This window comes from Phascolarctos cinereus, unplaced genomic scaffold, assembly GCF_003287225.1.
Source record: "Phascolarctos cinereus isolate Bilbo 61053 unplaced genomic scaffold, phaCin_HiC Scaffold_8;HRSCAF=390, whole genome shotgun sequence".
NCBI lineage: Eukaryota > Metazoa > Chordata > Mammalia > Diprotodontia > Phascolarctidae > Phascolarctos > Phascolarctos cinereus.
This window is the reverse complement of record NW_027556291.1, coordinates 73,797,736-73,811,202: the sequence shown is the minus strand read 5'-3', so window position 1 is coordinate 73,811,202 and position 13,467 is coordinate 73,797,736.

Here is a 13,467-nt window from a genome sequence, read left to right as displayed (position 1 = left end):
TAGAGGGGAGGAAACAGGCCCAGGAAGTGAAGTGACCTACTTAATACCTTACAAGTGTCAGAGGCAGGATTTCAAGTTAGAGCTTCTGACTCCAGGGGAAGGGCTCTTCCCCCTATACTATACATTCTGCCTTCCCAGACAAGTACACAAATAACTATGATACATGAGAGTGTACTGGGTTCATGGGAGAGGGAGGCTCAGGACAAGGGCTAGGGGAAAATTGAAGAGAGGGAAATCACATTCAGCTGGGTATGAGAGAAAGTTTCACGCCCCATTTCCCATTTCCCGCAAGATACCCTGATTTTGGGCTTCTCTGGTCTCCTTTATCATGCCTTCCTTTTCCATCATTGGAAAATCCTATGGTGTTGCAAAATTGAATCTGCCTGGCCCTCACATCTTATCAGTAGTACCTTCTGAATGGACCCTTTGATTGGAGGAGGGGCAGGAGCTCCAAGGTCTTCATTTACCACCAGCCACCCTGTCCTTGGACTTCTCTAGACTTCTCCATCATGCCCTGCCCCTCTTGTGCCAAGTACCTTCTCTGCCTCACCCCTTTCTTCAACTTCTTTTTGTATGTTGTCTTCCCCCTTTAGGAGGAAGCTGGGTGGCTCAATTGATAGAGTGCTGGGCCTGGAGCCAGGAAGACCTGAGTTCAAAATCCAGCCTCATTAGACACTTACTAATTGGGTGACCTTGGCCAAGTCTTAACCTCTTTTTGCTTTAATCCACTGGAGAGGGAAATGGCAAACCATTCTTTTGGGGGCAGCTAGGTGGTGCAATGGACAGAGCTCCAGGCCTGGAGTCAGGAAAACTCATTTTCCTGAGTTCAAATTTGGCCTCAGACACTTGCTAGCTGTGTGGCCCTGGGCAAGTCTCCTAACCCTGTTTGCCTCAGTTTCCTCATCTGTAAAAAATGAGCTAGAAAAGGAAATAGCAAACCACTCCATGAGGAGTTTAGCCACAAAGGGAAAAAGAAATATAGGATAATAGCTTACAGGGTTAGAAGGATTAAGTGAGTTTTTTTTTCAGGATGGGGACAACATGGACATATTTGTAGGCTGAAAGGAAAGATCCCATGGACAAGGAGAGATTGAAGATAAGTGAGAGAGTGGGGAAGATAGAGAGGACAATCTGTTGGAGGAGACAGGATGGAATGGGATTGCTTGTGCAGGTAGGAGGATTGGTCTTGATAAGGAAGAGGGCCATCCCTTCATGTGAGACAGAGGTATAAGAGGAGATAGTGGCAGATGGCAACTGGGTGAAGAAGAGGGGAAAAGAAGGAACTCATGGTGAATGTCCTCAGTAAAATATGAGGCAAGATTCTCAGCTAAGAAGGTAGGGAGAGAGAGAGAGAGCCATAGGAGTTTTGAGGAGGAATGAAAAGGTTTGGAAGTGCTGCTATGGAGAATGGAATAGTGAATCGACAAAAGAGGTGTAGAGGGATTGTTTGGCAGCAATGAGGGCCTAGTTGAGGTTGTGTAACATAAGTCTGTAGTGGACTCAATCAGAATGATTGCATGGTTTTCTTCACTTTTATTCAGTAGCATTTATGTAGTAGTGAAGGCAGCAGATAGGGGTAGTGATTTAAGGCTTAACAAAGCCTGATTGGTGATAAGATAAAGGGGCCAGGGACTCAGGAGAAGAGGACAGTGTAGAATTGAACTGTGTCACCAAGGAATCAAAATGGGGGGAAAAAGGAGATAGTAACTAATGCAGGAATGAACGTCTGGGACAAAACCTAGTGGTCAAAGGACTGGAGATTACAGTGTAGAAGAAGAGTAGGGTTTGGTAAGAGAAGGCAGAAGGAGAAGTAGGAAGTCAATATATCATGGTCAGATAAGGGAATTTAAAAATTCTTGAATATGGAGGTGGTACATTTGTGGATGATGGCAAGATAAAGGGTATGACTATCATCCGCAGCTGAGGTGGAGTGTAGGGATAGCTCATGGGAGGTGAGTAAGTTGAAAAACTGGGAGGTTAGAGCATTTGAGGAAGTATCAATATATATGTTGAAGTTCCTTAGTATGAAGACAGGAGTTGAAGAGGAGAGAGCAATTGTGAGCCAGGTAATGAATTCATTGAGGAAGGAAGAATGTCCTGGAAATCTGTAGACAACAATTATCATGATTTTGATTGGGTGGAAGACGCGGATTATATTGACCTCAAAGGAGAAGTTACTGAGTGATGGAGATAGGGTGAGAACTTGGAAGTGGCAATGGGGATAAAGGAGTATTCCAACTCCCCCACCTAGACCAGTGAACCAAAGAGAAGGAGTGAAGGTACAGTTAGTACTGGAAAGGGTGTCCAGGAATGCTGTGTCATCAATAGAAGGCTGTAGGTTTTTGAAGACGGGAGTAATAGGATCAGATGTTTTTAATTGTCATTTTTCTTGACATTTTGTTTTTCTATCCTCTTCACTTCCAAATACATCCTTTCTTCCTCCTCAACCCAATACCTTATAACAAGCAGGAAAACAAAGAGAAAAAGGAGAATAGCAACATCACCCATCACATCACTGGAGTTTGACAGCCATAAGCCTGAATTCTTGCAAAGAAGGGGGAACCATGACCTTCTTCCTTCACATTCAGAGCCAGGCTCTATCATGATAATTCCACAGTGCTCACCTTCTTTCTTTCTTTCTTTCTTTCTTTCTTTCTTTCTTTCTTTCTTTCTTTCTTTCTTTCTTTCTTTCTTTCTTTCTTTCTATTATTCTAGTCACTGTGTATGGTTTTTTTTGGTTCTGCTTACTTCACTTTGCATCATTTCATATAAATCTCCCCATGCTTCATATTCATTGTTTCTTATGGTATAATAATAATATATTATATGCATGGAACATAATTTGCTTAACCATTCCTCATTCAATGGGCATTTATTTTTTTCTTTTCACCACCCTTTCCCTAATTTCCAATCCCCACTATCTCTCTACTATCTCTCCACTGGAAGAAAAAAAGAAAAACAAAACCTTTGTAACAAATGTAAGATTGTATGTGTGTGCCCAAATGAGATATGTATGTATGTCTACATGACATTAGTTTTCTAAATAAGGCATTGATAGATATTGCTAGAATCTTGACCACTTCTCTCCAAGGAAAACCTGAGATTCCTACCTTGAGGGGAACAGAAAAGGGGCTCTGGTTAGGAGCTGTCAGTCTCCAGGCTCTGAGAGGGGGTACTGGACTACAATTGTATCTGTTTACCAGTGAGTTAGTCAACATTTATTAAGCCCCTACTACATGACAGGCAGTGTGTTGAGTGCTGAGGAAACAAATATGAAAAAGAAAGACAGCTTCTACTCTCAATTAGCTTGCAATCTAGTGGGAGAAGACAACAAGGAAGCTGAAAAAGGAGGAAGGTACTTGGCACAGAGGACTGATAGGCAAGTCCAAAGGGGTGCAATGGGTCTGGGCAGCCCTCTTAAATGGGGGTTTGGGGAGAAGCTCATCACTCTGCTCACTAATCATAGGGGGCAGAGGGCGATGATGAGATTTTTGCTACCCCAAATATTGCTGATTTAGGGGCTCAAAACAACTGCCCAGTCTTAAGTGGGGACAGTTGTCCCATGTTTTCAGGGGTCAGCTTGGCCTCTTCCTACCAAGCATCACAAAAAGTGAATAGTGAGTAAACACACTTATCCAAGCAAGCAACAAATAGGAAGTGAAGAAGCTATACAGAATAGAATGTACCAGTAAAATACACAAGAATGAAGGAACTTGTCTGATGGGAGTGAGAACACCACTAAAACCAAGGGACAGAAACCCTAATCTTACCCAGGGGGAAATCAGGGACATGTTGAGGAGCTGTCTTCTCCTACATACCTATAGCCTCCAAATGCTTTCTTCTTCCTTCCCCTGGAGTCGGAATCAAAAAAGTCTGCAACCAGACATGTCTCTCTCTGAAGTTCCAGCACCAATTGCACCCATCAGGTAAGCATGCATTAGGATTCTCTCTACCACTTAGGAGTCTTCTTCATACACAGTGGCATTCAAAACACCCCTGGCTTGGCTAAAGGCCCATGTCATATAAATGTGCATTTTGCTATAGTCACTGCCAATCCTCAAATTCACACTCTCATGTATTTTTTCCATCAGTAGTTTGTCCTTCCTAGTTCATCCAGCACTGTACCTTTGCCCCTAATAAGCTGCCTTCCAGATCTTCTCATCATCTCCTACTAGGCTACTTTGCCCAAATGGTTATCACACTCATTATAGCTACAACTGAGTGCTTCCTACTTGCCATCATTACCTTGGATAGGTTTGAAGCCATTTCCAACCCCCTTTTGTTACTACCTGGTAAGTCCTTGAAGAGTTCTCAAAAGAGGGGCTGGCTAAGAACTGAAGTTCTAGCCTCTCATCAACTCTGCCCCACCTCATACATAGAGCAGGGCTTTCATGGGGAGGAAGGCACCTAGCCAGTATAGTAGAGTCCAATCTAAGGAATGCATTTGATAGAAAATGAAGAGTAGGCTGGTCTGGGAGCCCTCTTTAAATGGACACTTTGGGAGGAGTCCTTTGTTCTACCTTCTAGCTCTCCAATCAGAGGGACAGAAGGTACTGAGGGTACTGAAGAGGTATGAAATCCAAAGTTGATGCATTCTCAAAGGATGATGAGTTTTCTGGTGAAGAGATTTCCTGGGAGCACGATGATGGTGGAGTTCAAGTTGATAACTTGGATTTCTTCCTTTGAAAACTGTCTATATCTTTTGTCTGTTCATCTAATGGTGAATGGCTTTTAATCTTATAAATTCAAATCAGTTCCTTACACATCTTAGAAATGGGACCTCTTGAGTTCAAATCTAGCCTCAGCTATAACCCTGTTTGCCTCAGTTTCCTTATTTGTAAAATGAGCTGGAGAAGGAAATGGCAAACCATTCTAGTATCTTTGCCAAGAAAATCCCAAGTGGGGTCACAAAGAATTGGACATGACTGAAACCACTCAACAACAGCAAAGCTGCCCAGTTTTCCCAGCAGTTTTTTTTTTGTCAAATAGTGAGTCCTTCCCCAGGAACTAACTCTGTCTCTCTCTGTCTCTCTGTACTTAGCACTCCTCTCAGAACCTCCATTGAATAAAGGCACTTAGGTCAGCCATCTCTTCATTTTTCATTCCCCTGGACTTCAATATCATGACCCCAAGTGCTGATTACCTTCCACCCTCCTTTTCAGCTTCCTTCTATGTATTGTCTTTATTAGATTGTAAGCTCCTTAAGGCCAGGAATTTTCTTTTTCATTTTTATTTCCAGTGCTTTGCATAGTGCCTTGGCACATAGTAGGTACTTAATAAATAGTTATTGATTGACCGATTTAACATAGTGTGTGGAACATAGTAAGTGTTTAATAAATGCTTGTTGATTTGATTTGACTTTCTTTATCTTTTGGTTAGTTTTGAATTCTGGCCATTCTTCTTTCTTCCCTTCCCCTCCCCCTCCCCATTTCTTTTGAGATTGCTGTCTTTCCCATTTGTATTTTGTTTTCACCTTACCTAATTCCATGGAGTAGTCCATTGGTATATTGATTGTGTTATATTGCATGCTACTGTATGGGAAGTGGGTTGGAACACTTTTTATTGTAGGCTAAACCTAAATCTGACTTAATCTATCAGATTCAAGGTTTTTTTTTTTTGGCTTGTTTGTTTGCAATAGTCCTCCGTGAACCATTAAAAACCCAATTAAAACTTCTTTAATACATGAAATTTTAAAACATATAAAAGAATTTAAAAGGATATAAGACACAATTCTCTTTCCATAATCAGGAACTGAAGGAGGCACCCTGCAGGCACTTTGAGCTCAGGAAATCATTTTTGACAAATTTCAGTGACCTCCAGCCAATCCTTTTATAATTCAAAGCACCATGTGGGGCTGAGTCTAAGGGCAGACTGGAGAATAGGCTGCAGCCACCTGGACTGCAATAGACCTTGGGCTTGATTAAGGTTCCTTTATAGAAAACTAAAGGAGTCCTGCTGTGCCTTTGGATGGAGTAGCAGCAGCAACTCCTTATTCCCTGGGATTGGGGGTTGGGTCAGAAACTATTGGTCACTGAGTGTCATGGGGAAACAGACTCTTGGGGAGGAAATTCCCCCCTGGAGGTTATCAAAGGACTTTAGAGGGACTCCATCCTCTCTTTTGAGTGCATCTCTTTGTGATTCTGCCAGCTCACCCTTGGACATGGTGGTAAGTGGATTTCTTGCTCTTCCCACAGACACATGACAATGAGAATGAATTCTTGCCTTGGTGAACATGAGACTGGACACATCAAGTCCCTCATTGCCTCTTCTGCTTCATGTTGAACAAGTCAAGCAGCAGCTAGGGGATGCCATAGTGGAGAGAGTGCTAGACTGGAGACAGGAAGACCTGAATTCAAATCTGGCTTCACACATTCACTGTGTGATCTTGGGCAAATCCGTTCATCTCTGTCTGTCTTCATCTGTAAAATGTAAATAATAGCATCTAACTTGCAGGATTTTGAGAATTAAATGATATAATAAATGTAAAGTGTTTCGCACATAGTAGGTACTATATAAATGCTAGTGATGCTGCTGCTGCCGTCTCCCTTAATGGACTTCTCTCCGTTCATTGATTTTCTGCCTAGATTCATTCCTCAAGGTCAACATCTTCCAACTCCATCATACTCTACCAATCTCAGTGATTCTGAGCCTTTGGGTGGCATTGTACAAACCCCATTCCCTTCTCAATGCCACCCTCAAATGTCCTGCTCCTAATCTACTGTACTCTCTGTAATTCCTGCTCCATATTTACCAAACTCCATTTCATCTTAAACCTTTTGTTTTCTCACTCCCTCCATCTTCTGGATCTCACTGAGACCAGGCTCCCTATTGATGACATTGCATCCTTGGCCACACTCTCCAGTAGTGTTGGGGAAGTTGGAATACCCTTCCCTCTCCACCATCACTTCCAAACTCTCCATCAGCAACCTCTCCTCCTTTGAAATTGATTCAATCCAAATTTATCACCAAATCTAGATCCTAGTGCATCTCCCCAACTCTTGCCTTCATAATTGGGGATTCCAACATACATATTGGCAGTTCTTCAACTACCCTAACTTCTCATTTCCTTAATCTGGTCAATTTCCATGACCTACTCCTCCATTTCACCTCATCTACACACAGAGATGGTCATATTGATAAGCTTGCCATCACCCACAAATGTTTCATTTCCATGTTCATAAATTCCTTTATCTTATTATGATCTTTTATCATTCCATCTTTACACATATCTTACGACCTTTAACCTTGTTCTTTGTCCTCACCATGACCTCAAATCCTTCCAGCCCTCAGTTCTTTCCCAGGCCATCACCCCTGTACCGACTGTACTCTTCTTCCTTCCTTATTTCAATTCCTTGGTGAATCAGTTCAACTCTATGCCATCCTCTAAAATTGAATCCCTTGCCCCCTTGTCCTATCAATGATCATGCCTTGTGAAACCCTAACCTTAGGTGATGTCCATTATCTGTGTCCTTTGCTCCTATTCATCTGTTGTTAAATGGAGTGGAGCTGGAGGAAGTTATGAAACCATGATGACCAGGTCCACAACAAATTTTGGTTTTGTAATTTCAACTGGGACCTCACCACAGCAAGTTAACCCTTTTACATCTCTCTAATGAATTCCCTATCCTACTCACTATAGTGGCTATTACAAACTTTTTCATCTTTCCTCAAGCCTCTTAGGGAACTCTTCCCACCCTCTCAGCTGAGGGCCTTGACTTCACCAAAATAAATAATTGGAGCCACACACCAAAAGCTCTCTTCTACCCTCTTCCTCATCTTACATTATTCTGATATCTTGGCCCTTTATGTCCTCCTTCACTCTTATCTCACATGAACAAGTGGCCTTTCCTGGGAGAGGAAAACTCCTCTAAATGGGCTCCTGATCAAATCTCTTTCTGTCTTCTCCAGCAGATTGCCCCCACCATCATCCCCAATCTCTCTAATAATTAATCTTTCCCTATCTACTGGCTCTGAAAACTGGTTTTGCTACAATTTTTGAGCTTAGAACCCAGACAAAAATTTTCCTGAAATAGAAGTACCACTCTCAACCACTGTTATTGATAATATTCCATAATATTCTACTAATATTCCATCACCTTCATATATCTGTTCAGTCATTCCCTAATTGATGGGCACCCCTTCAGTTTCCAGTTCTTTGCCATCATAAAAATAATAAATATTTTTGTATATATGGATCCTCTTCCTTTTTCTTTGATTTCTCTGGGGGCATATACCCAATAGCAATATCACTGGGTCAAGGAATATGTACAAAATTTAATAGCCCTTTGGACATAGGTCCAAATTGCTTTCTGACTAGTTCATAGCTCCACCAACAGTGCATTAAAGTCTCTTTCCCCACATCCCTTGAAACATTTGTCATTTTCCATTTTTGTCATCTTAGCCAAGGTGTGAGGTAGTACTTCAGAGTTGTTTTCAATTGTATTTCTCTAATTATTACTGATTTAGAGCATTTTTTCATATGGCCATTGATAGCTTGGAGTTTTTCCTCTGAAAACTGCCTGTTCATATCCTTTGACCATTTACCAATTTGAGAATGGCTCTTATTCTTGTAAATTTGACTAAATTCTCTGTATATCTTAGAAGTGAGACCTTTCTTAGAGAAACTTGCTGCAAATATTCCCCCCCAGCCCTCACCCCTCGCTCAGTTTTCTGTTTTTCTCTTAATTTTAGCTGCATTGGTTTTGTTTATGCAAAAAAATTCTTAAATTTTTATATAATCTAGAAAAACCTGGAAAGACTTACGTGAACTGATGCAAAGTGAAGTGAGCAGAACCACGAGAACATTGTACGTAGTAATAGCAATATTGTATAATGAAGAACTGTGAATGACTTAGCTACTCTCAGCAATACAATGATCTAAGACAATCCCAAAGGACTAATGATGAAGCATACTATCTGCCTCCAGAGAAAGAACTGATATCATTTGAATATAGACTGAAGCATGCTATTTTTCATATTCTTCCATTTTTTCTTTTACTTGAGTCTCCTTATACAAAATGACTAATATGTAAATGTTTTACACGATTGCACATATATAATCTATATTTGATTGCTTACTGTCTAAGGGAGGGGGAGGGGAGGGAGGAAGGGAGTGATAGGATTAGGAGCTCAAAACTTAAAAAAACCCCCAAATGTTAAAAATTGTTTTAACATGTAATTAGGGAAAAATAAAATATATTTTTAAAAAGAGAATGAGAGGTTAAAATGTTATGTAATCAAAATTTTCCATCGTACCTCCTGTGAATCTCTGTCTCTTGTTTGGTCGGGAACTCTTCCCTTTTCCATAGATTTCTTCCCTGCTCCCCTAATTTGCTTATTACCTCATCCTTTATGCCTATATCATGTACCCATTTTAATCTTATTTTTGGTATACTGGTGAGAAATTGGTCTATACCTAATTTCTGCAAGACTACTTTCCAGTTTTCCTGATAGTTTTTGTCAAAGAATGAGTTCTTGCTCCAATAGCTGGGATCTTTGGGTTTATGAAAACCTAGGTTATTGTGCTAATTTACTTCTGTATATTGTATATCTGATCTGTTACACTGACCAATCTCTATTCCTTACCCAGTCCCAAATTGTTTTGAAGATTGCAGCTTTGTAGTATAGTTTGAGATCTAGTCCTGCTAATTCCCCTTCCTTCCCATTTTCTTTTTTATTAATTCCCTTGATATTCTTGATTTTTTTATTCCTCCAGATGGATTTTGCTGCTATTTTTTACAGCACTATAATATAATTCTTTGGTAGCTTGATTGGTATAGCACAAAGGAAGTAAATTAATTCGGTCAATCAATAAATACGTATTAAATGCCTACTAGGAGCCAGGCACTATGCTAAGTACCAGGGATACAAAAAGAGGAGAGAGGCAGTCCCTGTTCTCAAAGAGCTTACAATCTAATGGGAGAGACAACAAGCAAACAAATATATACAGTGCAAGATATATTAAGGATAAATAGGAAATAATTAACAGAGGGAGGCACTGGGATTAAAAGGGATTGGGAAAGGCTTTTTGTAGAAGGTGGGGTTTTAGTTGGAACTTAGAGGAAGTCAGGGAGGTCAGTAGTGGGAGTGAAGGAGGGAGCATATTCAAGACATGAGAGTGCTGCCAGAGACAATGCCCAGAGCTGAGAGATGGAGCATCTTGTTTATGAAACAGTCAGGAGGGCAGTATCACTGAATTGAAAAGTGCATGTCAGGGGATAAGGTATAAGAAGACTGAAGAGGAAGGAGGGGACTAGGTTATGAAGGGCTTTGAATGCCAAACAGAGCATTTTGTATTTTGTGTTGCTCCTGGAGGCCATAGGGAGTTTATTGAGTAGGGGACAGGGGTGAGGATGACATGATGGGATCTGTACTTTAGGAAAATCATATCAGTGATTAAATGGAGGATGGATTGAAATGGGAAGGCCCACTCACAGGCTATTGCAATAATCAAAGCTTGAGGAGATGAGGGTCTGTACCAGTGTAATCTTAGTGTCAAAGGAGAGAAGGGGGAATGTTTGAGAGATTCAGCAAAGGGAAAATTGACAGACCTTGGCAACAACTTGGCTATGGGGGAGTGAGAGATAGTGAAGAGTCCAGACTGACTCCTAGGTTGTGCGCCTGAGGGATTGGGGGGGTGGCATTGCCTTATACAGTATAGGAAAGTTGAGAGGGTGGATTTAAGGGGAAAGATAAATTCTGTTTTGGACATATTTAGTTTAAAATGTCTCTTGGACATCTAGTTCAAGATGTCTGAAAGGCAGTTGGAGATGTGAGGTTAGAGGTCAGCAGAGAGATTGGGGCAAGAAAGGTAGATCCACTACAAATTTATACTATGTAATCTCAACTAGGCCCTCATTGCTGCTAGGCAATCCTACTATGCCTTCCTTATCAACTCACTATTCCACTCTCCACAGTGGCTCTTCCACTGTGTTGAAAGACAGAAACTCTAATGTGTTATCAATAGGGCTCTGAAGTGATCTAACTGTTCTTTCTTGTAGCTCCATGGGACATTTACTTGGCCTCTTCCTGGCAGGCAATTTCCACCTGTTTGCAGGCAATGCAAGGAATGGCAAGGGAGGTTACCAGGAGGCAGTGGTCCTCATACACTGTACTAAACTGGATAGCTGGCTAGATGAACTCCACCACAAATTCCTTATTGATGTGTCGATGAAAATCTTTTTGACCTCAAGTTTCATCTTCCTGGACTCTTCAAAGTTCTCCTTCTGTCCAATATGGGCCAGCTAGGCAATAACATAGCCTTGATCCTTTAGTACACCAGGATATAGGATGTGTCCAGGCCTCTGCAAGAGCCATAGTACCTTTGCCTGACATTTTATCTGTACTTGGCAAAACTGGAGGCATCGAACTGGCTGCAGAGGTGAGGAGGCTGGATCATGAGTTCCTTGTGATCATTTCCAGTGCTATGAGAGCAATAGGTTAGCTGTGGGTGTCCCCTAGGGCTCTGTTCTGGGCCTTCTTCTCTCGCTATACTACTTCACTTGTTGATCTCATCAGTTTCCATGGAATCAACTATCACCTTTTCTGCAGATGGACTTCAGATCTAATTATTGAGCCCTAACTTTTCATTTCTCTTGACCTCCTATCTCACATCTCCAGCTGCTTCTTGGACATCTTAAACTCAACATGTACAAAACTGAACACATTGTCTTTCTACCCAAACTCTCCCCTCTACCCAAGTTAGCTATCAAGGGCAATGCCATCCTCCCAATCACCCAGGCTCACAATGTAGGTATCATAATCATCCTTAACTACTCACCCTTTCTCACCCCCCAATACAATCTGTTGCACATTCTTGTTGATTCCACCCTCTTGACATCTCTTGTATGCACTCCTGCTCTTGCCACCACTCATTATTTCATGCCCGAACTAATATAAAAGCCTTCTGGTTGGTCTCTTTGACTCAGATCATTCCCCACTCCAATACATCTACCATTCAGCCAGCTATGCAATTTTCCTAAAGCACAGGTCTGACTATGTCACTCCCTTACTCAATAAACTTCAGTGGCTCCCTATCGCCTCCAAGATCGAATACAAAATGCTGCTTGGCATTCAAAGTTCTTCATAACCTCAGCCCCCTTTTACCTTCTCAGTCTTCTAATGCCTTACTTCTCAACACATATTCTTCAATCGAGTGACATTGGCTTCTGAGCTGTTCAATGAACAAGACATTCCTTTTCCTGACTTCCTGTATTTTCATTCGCTGTCTCCCATGCTTGGAATACTCATTCCCTCCTCACCTCTACTTCCTGATATTCCTGGCTTCCTTCAAATCTTAGATAAAATCCTAACTTCTGCAAAGAAGCCTTTCTTATGATAATACCTAATGTTGATAAGATGTTAACCATTTCAGTAGTTTTTTAGTTATGTCCAACTCTTCATGACTGCATTTGGGGTTTTCTTAGCAAAGATATTGGAGTGGTTTGCCATTTTTCTTCTCCAGCTCATTTTACAGATGAGGAACTGAGGCAAATAGAATTAAGTGACTTGCTCGTGGTCACTTGCCCAGGTTTGAAGATAGATTTGAACTTAGGAAGATGAGTCTTCCTGATTTCAGGCTGAGCACTCTATCCACTGTGCTACCTAGCTGCCTGTCACCACTGGATGAAGGCAATTAATGATTGGCTTACTGAGAATTAGCTACATTCTTGGTGGCCTTTAAAATGCAAGGTGGCCTTACTCTGAGAGATTCAACTTGATTAGTCAGTCCTGAGGAGAAGGACTTTGCTCTAAGGACTTGTTCTTCACCCTTTCACTCATCCCCCTTCTGAAGTCCAGTGAAGAGGAGAGGATGTTGTCTTCCCCTCTCCCATCCATCAGTAATAGTGTCTTGAAGATGAAACATATGATTGTGGAATACGTGCTTCCATGAAGCCTGAGAGGAGAATTCATGGACATTGCTTCCTGAATCCCAATGTCTTATGTGGAGGAAGGGGGATTCAGAATTTTGTAGATGGCATGGTCCTAATCTTATGTCAAAGGAAGAAAATTTCCAGGGCAGCACTGACTTTGAAAGCTATCTTTTTCATTAACTCTAAGTCCAAGAGTTCTTACGTTTGAGAGATCTAGGATTTGGATCATCTAGATCAATGTTCTCCAGAATGATGCCCCTACACCTCTAAGGGGCCATGGAATGACACATGGGTAGGGGGCCACATGAGAAACCAATAAAATTGCATCCTACCTTTCATATGATAACTAGTTGCTGGGTATGCCTCCAACACATCCTCACCACTCCATTCACTTATCAACTTGCATCCCCTGACTCCACCCTTTCCCATCCCTATGCAAACTCTCAACGTCTCCCATTCTGTGTTAGACATCAGTTCCTTAGGGCAATTATAACCTAACTTGGACCTATGGGTCCAAGCATTCATAATAGCTGTGGGCACCATTTTAAAATCCCCTTCCTCCCTCAGTAAACCTATACTCTGACCCCAGATCACC